The following is an 11,960-nucleotide window of genomic DNA, read 5'->3' as shown; positions in this document are numbered from 1 at the left end:
CTCCAAAAATTGGATGCAACACACAAGGCATATATATCATGATGCATGGGAATGTGAAAATCGTGAATGGAAGCAATATCACTAACATTTGTGCAAGCAATGGATCCAAGATGAAAATAAGTCTCACGGTGCAAGCAACACAAGTATTATGATCCACAATATGCATGCTCAAGGTTTGGGGGTTCTCAAAAGATAAGGATATCACCTTGAAAGCATGTCCTTGTGCGTCCTTCACAATGCCGAAGCACAAGCAAGTATGATGTAGAAGCGTCATGGTAGAAGGTGGCTTGCTCTCAAGAGCTCGAATGGTCAACTCACATGACATGGAAGTCGACACAATGTCCAAGTATCCTACACACGCACAAAACAAAACAAAGAAAGTATGCGCATGGTAGATAAACACATCATCCATCGTGATGGTTCTATTCTCTTGCACATAATCATTAGAAGCACAAGTGCATGAACAATATGATGCAACAATGGCTACATTCATGGCACTAGGTATATGGTGGAAAGAGGTAAGACAAGCATGCTTCACAAGAAATATGTCAAAATCTCCAAATATGTGTGAGAATGCTATGGGGGCAATCTCAGGAGCAAGAGTAGAATCATTGTTGCACTCAATACATGGCAAATCGTCTAACATGAGAGGGGCAATACATGGAGATATATGACAAGATGCAATAACAATCATGTGCAAAGCATGTAAATGGTTGTCATCAACCGCATGAAAGGAGCAAGTATGAATCATTGGTGATGCAACATAGGCAAGCATAGTAATCAAGTCGTGCAAACTAGTGGAGCAAAGATGCAACACACTAGAAGAAATCATGGCAATCATGTCATGTGTGAAAATAACAGGCATAGGAAATGCACATGACATATCGCAAGCACGAACACAAAGCAAGATCATAGTAGCATCATATGAATGGGTCACAAATGGAACATGGAAATAACAAGCAATATCTCCACCAAGCTTGCAAATGATGAGGACATCAATACCATTGTTAGACCCACATCCCCTGCTGCTATACATACTGGACCAATTACTAGAGCTCGCGCACGCCAATTGAATTATCAGGTACTTTCGTTTCTTGGTAACGATTATAATGTTCATGACAATATGATGCTGCCTAAATTGGATACATTTGTTTTGTTTACAAATGAATGGCCTAGCTTGGACAAGAAAGATGAACCTTGGAGCAAGTTCAAGCATGGAGATGATGGCATGCGCAAGGGAACAAGAACGGTGTTACAAGTGATGATTCCAGGACTTTGAAGACACCATAATGAGTGCATGAAGCCTTGGACGAAATATACAAGATGCCACTTCATAAATTTCGTCCAGAGGCTATTCTAGGTGCCGCGTCACCTTATTTTTGGGCCAGGACCATGTAATTTCGAAATACTTGATTATAGGCACTTTTTAGAGTCCGTATGTGTGGGGAAACAAGAGTTAGGGTTGGTTTCGGACCCCTCCTCCAAGGGCCACGAAATTCCCCCCTCTCTCCTCCATATATACAGCCCTTAGGGCATCGTTTAGACTTTGGGTTTTGTTTGGATTAAAATTTCGCCATAGCTGCAACTTCGCGTACTTCGTTTGTGTTCAACGACCAGACAAAGGCGTGACAGAACCCCACCTTCATCAATAAAGCTTTCCTCCTATATTCGCAATATCCAGATTGCAATCTTAGTTTCTTGCTTGTTCTTCATTTGCTCGCAGGAAACAGACCTTCGTGGTCATGTTGATTGTGCTACGGCGTGGTCAATAACCCTCGGAAGTTGGTTTAGCGATTGCTAAGGCGCGACGTCTCGCACGTTCGTAGTCGGATCGTCAAGGTCGACTCCCACAGAAAATGATAGCCAACATCTCATCGAAACATCGGGACACCTTCGCCTCTATCAAGTGGTATCAGATTTCCTCGTTGCTCGGTGAGATTTTCCAGTTTTTCGTAGTTTAGATCGAGTCTGTTCTTCATACCTACAGTCCACGAAAAAGCCAAAAAAATTTAGGGTTAGTTCATCATATTCGAACCAGTCTGAGCCTTTGCATAGTCTTTTCAGTATTTTGCTTTGTTGAATTTGCGGTTGCATCGTCGTGTCTAGTTGCTGGTCTTAGAGTCTAGTCTTTCAGAGTTTCGAGTTCTGGTCATAAGTTGTCACGCCGTGATAGAGGCAAAGGTGTCCCGTCTTTCGATGAGATGGTGGCTATCGTTGTGAAGGAAGTCGACTTTGACGATCCGACTACGAACGTGCAAGGTCGTCGCGCCTTAGCAATTGCTAAACCAACTCAGAGAGGTTATTGACCACACCGGAGCACGATCAACCTGACCATGAAGGTATGTTTCCTGCAGGCAAACAAAGAACAAGCAAGAAACTGAGATTGCAATCTGGATATTGCGAATATAAGAGGAAAGCTTTATTGATCAAGGTGGGGTTCTGTGACGCTTTTGTCTGGTCGTTGAACACAAACGAAATACGCGAAGTTGCAGCTATGGCGAACTTTAATCTAAACAAAATCCAAAGTCTAAACGACGCCCTAAGGGCTGTATATATGGAGGAATAGGGGGAATTTCGTGACCCTTGTGGGAGGGGTCCAAATCCAACCCTAACTCTTGTTTCCCCACACATACGGACTCTAAAAACAGCCTATACTTAAGTATTTCGAAATTACATGGGCCTGGCCCAATAATAAGGTGACGCGGCACCTAGAATAGCCTCTGGACGAAATTTATGAAGTGGTCTTGTATATTTCGTCCAAGGCTTCATGCACTCCTTATGGTGGCTTCGAAGTCCTGAAATCATCACTTGTAACTCCGTTCTTGTTCCCCTTGCGCATGCCATCATCTCCAGGCTTGGTCTTGCTCCAGTGTTCATCCCTCTTATCCATGCCAGGCCCTTCATTTGTAATCAAAACAAATGTATCCAATTTAGGCAGCATCATATTCTCATGAACATTAGAATCATTACCAAGAAACGAAAGTACCTGGTAATTCAATTGGCATGCGCGAGCTCTAGTAATTGGTCCAGTATGTATAGCAGCAGGGGCTGTGGGTGTAACAATGGTATTGATGTCCTCATCATCCTCCCCTTCTTGAAATGAAATCGTCCTCGACGGAAGCTCATCTTCCTCACCCAAATAAGGCTTCAAATCTGCAATGTTAAAAGTGGGACTAACCCCAAAATCTGCAGGCAGCTCAAGTTTATATGCATTATCATTTATTTTCTCTAACACCTTAAAAGGACCATCAGCACGTGGCATTAGCTTTGATTTGCGCAAATTAGGAAACCTATCCTTACGCAAATGTAACCAAACAAGATCTCCAGGTGCAAAGACAACATGTTTTCTACCCTTATCTCCAGCAAATTTATATTTAGCATTCATACGCTCAACGTTTTCCTTAGTTAACTCATGCATTTTTAAGATCAATTCAGCACGTTGTTTAGCATCAAAATTAACCTTCTCCGAAGATGGAAGAGGCAACAAATCAATAGGTGCACGAGGTAGGAAACCATACACAATTTCAAAAGGGCACATCTTAGTAGTAGAATGCAACGAACAATTATAAGCAAATTCAATATGAGGCAAGCATTCTGCCCACATTTTCTTATTATTCTTCAAAACAACCCTAAGCATACTAGACAATGTTCTATTGACTACTTCGGTTTGACCATCAGTTTGGGGGTGACAAGTAGTACTAAAAAGCAGTTTAGTCCCCAACTTAGCCCATAAACATCTCCAAAAGTGGCTAAGAAATTTAGTATCACGATCTGAAACAATAGTATTTGGCACACCATGCAAGCGAATAATTTCACGAAAGAACAAATCAGCAACATTAACAGCATCATCGCTTTTATGACATGGTATAAAGTGTGCCATTTTCAAGAACCTATCCACGACAACAAATATGCTATCCCTCCCCTTCTTCGTTCGAGGTAAACCTAAAACAAAGTCCATAGATATATCCTCCCAAGGAACAGTAGGTACAGGCAAAGGCATATATAAACCACGAGGATTGAGTCGTGACTTAGCTTTTTGACATGTAGTGCAGCGAGCAACAAAACACTCAACATCCCATCAAATCTTTGGCCAAACGAAATTTGTAGCAAGTACGTCTTCTTCACGCCAAAGTGTCCCATTAATCCTCCTCCATGCGCCTCCTGCAACAACAAAAGACGAACAGAGCTAGCCGGAATGCATAGCTTGTTAGCACGGAACACAAAGCCATCATTAATAACAAACTTGTTCCATGTTCTTCCTTCTTTACAATTCTGCATTACATCTTTAAAATCAGCATCATGCACATATTGATCTTTTATGGTCTCCAAACCAAATATTTTGAAGTCAAGTTGTGAAAGCATAGTATAACGACGAGACAATGCATCAGCAATAACATTTTCTTTACCCTTCTTGTGTTTAATGACATAAGGGAAAGTCTCAACGAATTCAACCCATTTAGCATGTCTACGATTCAGTTTTGCTTGACTTTTAATGTGTTTCAAAGATTCATGATCAGAATGTATAACAAATTCTTTGGGCCATAAATAATGTTGCCATGTCTCTAAAGTCCGAACAAGAGCATATAATTCTTTATCATAAGTAGAATAATTCAGACTAGGCCCACTCAATTTTTCAGAAAAGTATGCAACAGGTTTGCCATCTTGTAATAACACACCTCCTAATCCAATTCCACTAGCATCACATTCAAGTTCAAAAGTCTTATTAAAATAAGGAAGTTGGAGTAAAGGAGCATGTGTCAACTTATCTTTCAATACCGTGAAGGCTTCTTCCTGTGCGGCACCCCAAACAAAAGGCACATCCTTCTTTGTAAGTTCGTTGAGAGGTGCAGCAATGGTGCTGAAATCTCTCACCAAACGCCTATAGAATCCAGCGAGGCCAAGAAAACTCCTCACTTGTGTGACCGTTTTGGGCTGCGGCCAACTCTCAATAGCTTCAATCTTGGCTTTATCAACTTCAATTCCCTATGGAGTAACAACATAGCCAAGAAAATATACTTGCTCGGTGCAAAAGGTGCACTTCCCAAGGTTACCAAACAAACATGCATCACGTAGAGCAATAAAAATAGCACGTAAGTGTTCCAAATGTTCTTCCAAAGATTTGCTATAAATCAGTATATCATCAAAATAGACTACCACAAATCGTCCAATGAAAGCACGTAAAACTTCGTTCATTAGTCTCATGAAAGTACTAGGTGCATTAATTAACCCAAAAGGCATGACTAACCACTCATATAATCCAAACTTAGTTTTAAATGTTGTTTTCCATTCATCTCCCAATTTCATACGAATTTGATGGTATCCACTACACAAAACAACTTTGGAGAATATTGTAGAGCCACTAAATTCATCAAGCATATCACCTGGCCTAGGAATAGGATGACGATAACAAATAGTAATATTATTAATGCCTCTACAATCAACGCACATACGCGATGTACCATCCTTTTTCGGCACTAAAATGATAGGAACAGCACAAGGACTAAGGGATTCGCATATATAACCTTTGTCGAGCAGCTCTTGTACTTGACGCATAATCTCATTCGTCTCCTTTGGATTGGTACGGTATGGTGCATGGTTGGGTAATGATGCACCGGGAATTAAGTCAATTTGATGCTCAATCCCTCGAATAGGTGGTAATCCCGGTGGCACGTCTTGTGGAAAGACGTCAGCGAACTCCTGCAAAATGTTAGTGATAGCAGGAGGCAAAGAGGAAGGCACGTCCTCGAATGAAAATAATGCCTCTTTGCACACAAAAGCATAGCAAACAGATTTGCTAAAATCTAGATCATCAATATCAGATTTGGTGGCAAGTAAACATGCACTTTTCAATTTAATTTGAGAAGCAACACTAGATGATTTATTATTAGGCTTCATTTGTTGCTCAAATTCTTTTGCCACAATCTGATTTTCACTCTTATTTTGCTCCTGTTTTGCTTTATTAGCTCTATTAATATCATCTTTCAAAATGGAATCAGGAGTCATAGGAAGCAAGGTAATATTTTTCTCCTTATGAACAAGAGTATACTGATTGTCTCTACCATGGTGTACAATTTTTTTTATCAAATTGACATGGTCTACCAAGTAATAAGGAACATGCTTGCATAGGTACCACATCACAATCAACATAATCAGCATATGTAGAGATACTAAAATGCACACGAACAATACGTGTTACCTTAACCTTGCCGCTGTTGTTGAACCATTGGATGTAGTAAGGATGTGGATGTGATCTTGTGGTGAGAGATAGCTTCTCCACCATCTCCATGCTAGCCAAGTTGTTGAAGCTCCCTCCATCTATGATGACGCGAACAGAACGTTCCTTCACAACTCCCTTTGTATGGAACAAATTGTGCCTCTGATTTTGCTCAGCTTGTGTGACCTCCACACTCAAAACACGTTGAGCAACTAAACATTCATACCTGTCAGCATCTTCAGCAGCCATGTATTGCGTCTCATGATCAGAATCATCTCCCCCGTGTTCTTCATGTGTAATAAGAGACAAAGTCTCCTCATCATAATCACTGGCGGACTCATACCCACCATCCTCAGTAGCAATCATCACACACTGAGATTTGCATTCTCTCGCATAATGTCCTCTTCCCTTACAACAATGACAAATAATATCACTTGTGTGCCCTGTTGATGCCATGGAAGAAGAAGAGTTCTGCGCAGCCCCGGCAGGTGTGCTCTTGGCAGATAGTGGTGGTTGTGCCTGCTTTCTTGTATCACGGCTGGAGGTGGCACCTGATGGAGGTGCTGGTGCAGTGGAAGTAGAGGATGCACGTCGTGTCCATGATGAAGATCGACCTGCAGAAAAGTTAGTTCGCGCCATTGCCTGTCGATCCTGCACTTCATGTTCAGCTTTATAAGGAAGATGGAATAAACGAGTGATATTATTATACTCCTTATACTCTAGAATGGTCTAGATCTCTCTATTTAATCCACCCATAAAACGCGCAAGCATAGCTTCATTCTCCTCAACAATACCACATCTAATCAAGCCAGTTTGTAATTCCTGATAATATTGTTCGACAGAATTTTTTCCTTATCTCAAACTCTGCAATTTTTGAATTAATTCACATTGGTAATATGGTGGAACCCAACGAGTACGCATAGCAGTTTTCAAAGCAGCCCAAGTAGCTGGAATAGGATAAAATCTGCAATGTTCAGACCACCAAACACATGCAAAGCTAGTGAAAGCACAAACAGCAGCAGGAACACGTCTCTCCTCAGGATATTGTAAACATGTAAATCGTTGTTCTGTTTCTAACTCCCAATGAAGATATATATCAGGAACATATCTACCCTCAAATGGTGGAATATTCAATTTTAGTTTAGGAAGATGGTCATGATCTCGTACCTGAGGGAGAGCCCTACCATTGTGATTATTTGCATGTGGACGACCTGGTGGTTGTGGTGCTGGTGGTTGCACGTAGTTCTGATTTTGATTAACCTCATCCTCGTAATCTCCTGCATAATCATCCTCCGCATCAGTAGCAGGAGCCACAGAAGTATCAACAGCAGCACCAGCAGTTTGGCCAGGCTGAAGAAGGACATGGCTAGCTCGGCGAAGGGCTGTTTCGCGACGTGGAGGTAGTAGTAGTAGTTGTTGTTGTTGCAGAGGTGCGGCAGGTGCAGCCGGTGGTGGAAGACGCGCAAGCAGTTCATTAAATCTGCTATCGAGCTTTGTTTCGAACGTCTTCTCAAGGCTAGTGATCTTCTCCATGGCCTCTTCAAAATTGTTCAGCACATCTTGCACCTGTTCAGTCATCATTTGCTGAAACTTATCATGAAGCTCCTTGTTCGTTAAATTCTCCCAGTCAATCTCGTCGGCTTGTGATCCTGGCATGGTTAGCACCAATAGAAACACACAAGAATAAGATCCTACAGACTACTAACAAGTGGTGGTGGTGGGTGTCACAAATCCGTCAAGCAAAACTCAAATTCTTACCAGTTCTTACCCAGCAGCAGGCGGTGATCGGCAACCGTTGTAGTCAAAACTCTCAAAGCTTGGATAGAGCGATTACCAGAGAGAGTCAAACGCACGACGTAGATGGATGTGGAGCTGGGAAGGCTTATAATATGGTAGCAAAAAGGGTCAGCTATAATCAATTCAGATATGCAAAGTTGAATAAACGCTCAACGACGGTATTGTGCTGGTCCTTGGCTAGACCGTGCTAGAGACGCGAGCCTAGAACACTAACAAAATCACGGCGCTGCACGTAAACAAGGGAAAAGCACACTCTGGAAAAAAAATCGCTCTTTTTTTTCGCTCCTCTTTTTTTGTGAAAAATCACTATAATGGCGAGTGTCTCAAAACTCTTCCCACGTAAAACTGACAGGATGGACACGAATTTTTTTTTGACAATTTTTTTCGGAAATCAGGGCAGCGACGATGAAAAAGTGTGACAAAAAATCACTATGATGGCGAGTGTCTCAAAACGCTCCGTCGGACCTAAAAATAGGATAGGGAAAAATATTTTTGTCGCCGAAAATTTGGAGCCACGTGCCATCATAGTGATTTTTGAGCCACGTGCCATCATAGTGATTTTTTTGTCGCACTTTTTCGTTGTCGCTGCCCTGATTTCCGAAACAAATGTCAAATAAAAAATTTTGTTGTTAGTGTGCTTTTCGTTGTTAGCCATAAAAGTCAACTACTTGGGCTGCTTTGAAGACTGCTATGCGTACTCGTTGGGTTCCACCATATTACCAACTTGAATTACTTCAAAAATTGAAGCGTTTAAATCAAGGAAAAAATTCTATAGAGGAATATTATCAGGAATTACAAACTGGCATGATTAGATGTGGTATTATGGAGGATAATGAAGCTATGCTTGCACGTTTTATGGGTGGATTAAATAGAGAGATTCAGTCCATTCTAGAGTATAAGGAGTATAACAATATCACTTGTTTATTCCATCTTGCTTGTAAAGCTGAACATGAAGTGCAGGATCGACATGCACTGGCGCGAACTAACTTTTCTGCAGGTCGACCTTCATCATGGACACCACGTGCATCCTCTACTTCCACTGCACCATCACCTCCATCAGGTGCAGGCACAACCACCACTATCTGCCAAGAGCACACCTGCCGGGCCTGCACAGAGCTCTTCTTCTTCCATGGCATCAACAGGGCACACAAGTGATATTATTTGTCGTCGTTGCAAGGGAAGAGGTCATTATGCGAGAGAATGCAAATCTCAGCGTGTGATGATTGCTACTGAGGATGGTGGGTATGAGTCCGCTAGTGACTATGATGAGGAGACTTTGGCTCTTATTACACGTGAAGAACACGGTGGAGATGATTCTGATCATGAGACGCAATACATGGCTCCTGAAGATGCTGACAGGTATGAATGTTTGGTTGCTCAACGTGTTTTGAGTGTGCAGGTTACACAAGCTGAGCAAAATCAGAGGCATAATTTGTTCCATACAAAGGGAGTTGTGAAGGAACGTTCTATTCGCGTCATCATAGATGGAGGGAGCTGCAACAACTTGGCTAGCATGGATGATACGGGGCTAACCCAGTGTAGGCCGATCTTTCACGATTGGAGTGGGATCCCTCGAAGAACACGGGGAAGAACGAAGAGAAATCACAAGGGGAAACACTCAAGAACAAGTCCAAGCACACATCCACTAGACAATTAAACACACAAGATCCACAAGGTACATGAACAACAAAGGGAAAGAGACAAGGTAGAGTTCATCTCCGTGAGGAGGTCTTGAAGGTGGTCCGCCCGTGAGGGGGCCTTGATGATATATCCTGCAGGATCTTCTCCTTGAAGGAGGTCTTGGCCTCCAATGGAGTAGTAGTCTCTCTTTGTCTCAAGAGTAGAGTGGTACAAGGAGCAAAGCTCTCTATCAATGAGCTATCACTTTGCTACCCCTAGAATGGAGGAGGGGGTGGTCTATTTATAGTCTAAGCCACGAAGGGGTAAGTGGGAAAGGGATACATGGGCCTCTGGCCCGGGGCTGCGCGCAGGAAGGCGCCGGATGTCCGGGATGGGGGCCGGATGTCCGGCCATTCGTGGGGCGCCAGATGTCCGGGGCTCATGCCGGATGTCCGAGCTGAAGTGGCCAAACTTCGGGTGTGTTCTGTCGTTCGATGCCGGATTTCAGGGAGAGGCGCCGGATGTCCGGGCTTTGGCGAGGCACCGGATGTCCGGGGCTGGCGCCGGATGTCCGGCCGCTGAAGCTTGTTCGGCCTTCTGTTGGTGCAGCTGTTGGGCGGCTGCACACGCGCCGGATGTCCGGCCCTTGGCCCAGATGTCCGGCCGCTGTAGCTGCAGCAGCTCCGTCTTCTTTTGTCGTTGCATCCAGGCTTCCCTCGCGGATGGTGTAGTTGTTCCTTGGCGCTTGCACTCCTCCTCCTCGTCCGTAGTGTTCCAACAATACCTATGCATGCACACGAGTGGATTGTCAAGTAGTATACCATCCTCGAAGGGGCCAAGTGAGCACGTGTAAAGGAGATGATTCACCTTTGTGTATGTGAAGTAGATGTCGCACGTGTCACTTGCCAAACGAACTCTTGACATGGTGATGTCCATAGGATGCTCCGCATCATCTCCCCTCCCTTGGGAAAGATCCGACCTCGGATCAAAAACCAAATCACCATGGGAAAGAGATGGCTTCGCCGTGTAGAAGTGGACGTTCACCAAGTACTTGTCATCTTGAAGCTCGAAATGGGCACTCTCCAATGTCGCACCGTCTTGTGATTCCTTCAAAAGGAGTAAGGACAACAAACACTTGGAAAAGCAAATGTGGTTAGCGTTAGTGCAAAACCAAGCATTCAAGAGGTGATTCACCAAACAAGTGTCGTCATCATGCAAAGCATATGGTTTGACAAAGGATTGTGACATGGCATGTAAGCATATCAACTGAGCACAAGCAAAGATATCATGGGGACACACATGTAAATGGGAGGTAGAGATGCAAATATGTGTGTCAAGAGAATAAGCATCTACCTCAAGTTCATAGCAAGCATTCACAAATTGCTCAATGAAAGGTCTATGGAAGGCATATGAATCATTCACAACACCAAATAAGATGAGATGTCTAAACACATGGGTCAAGTGCAAGGCAATCCAAGCGTAACGTGCATGGGGTGTGGTGAATATTGTGTGGCACTCAACACAATAGAAAGAGCAATTGTTCCTCATGTGCGAGGCAATCAAGTCAAGCATGTAGAAATCAATGAGACATGGCATATGTGAAGGAATGACATAATTGCAACCAAACATGTGATAGGAGCAAGAAATCCAAGATTTGGATGCAACCCACAAGGTACATATGTCATGAGGCATGGAGAGGTGAAAATGACAAATCGAAGCAAGATCTCTAACATGTGCGCAATCAAATGGTCCAAGATGACCAATAAGTCTCATGGTACAAGCAAGACAAGTAGTATGATCCACAATATCCATGCTCATGGTTCAGAGGTTCTCAAAAGAGAAGGATATCACCTTGAAAGCATGTCCTTGTGCGTCCATCACAATGCCGAAGCGCAAGCAAAAGTGATGTAGAATCGTCGTGGTAGAAGGTGGTTCGCTCTCAAGAGCTCGAATGGTCAACTCACGTGACGTGGAAGTCGACACAAAGTCCAAGTATCCTACACATGCACACAACAAAAGAAAGAACGTATGCGCATGGTAGATAAACACATCATCCATCATGATGGTTCTCATCTCTTGCACATAACCATTAGAAGCACAAGCGCATGAATAATATGATGCAACAATGGCTATATTCATGGCACTAGGTATATGATGCAAAGAGGTAAGAAAAGCATGCTTCATAAGGAATATGTCAAAATCTCCAAATATATGTGAGAATGCTATGGGGGCAAACTCATTATCAAGACTAAAGGCATTGTTGCACTCAATACATGTCAAATCATCTATCATGATAGAAGCAACATATGGAGATATATGACAAGAAGCA

This window comes from Aegilops tauschii, chromosome 3 (genome assembly GCF_002575655.3).
Source record: "Aegilops tauschii subsp. strangulata cultivar AL8/78 chromosome 3, Aet v6.0, whole genome shotgun sequence".
NCBI classification, from domain to species: Eukaryota; Viridiplantae; Streptophyta; class Magnoliopsida; order Poales; family Poaceae; genus Aegilops; species Aegilops tauschii.
Note: the sequence above shows the minus strand (reverse complement) of the source record.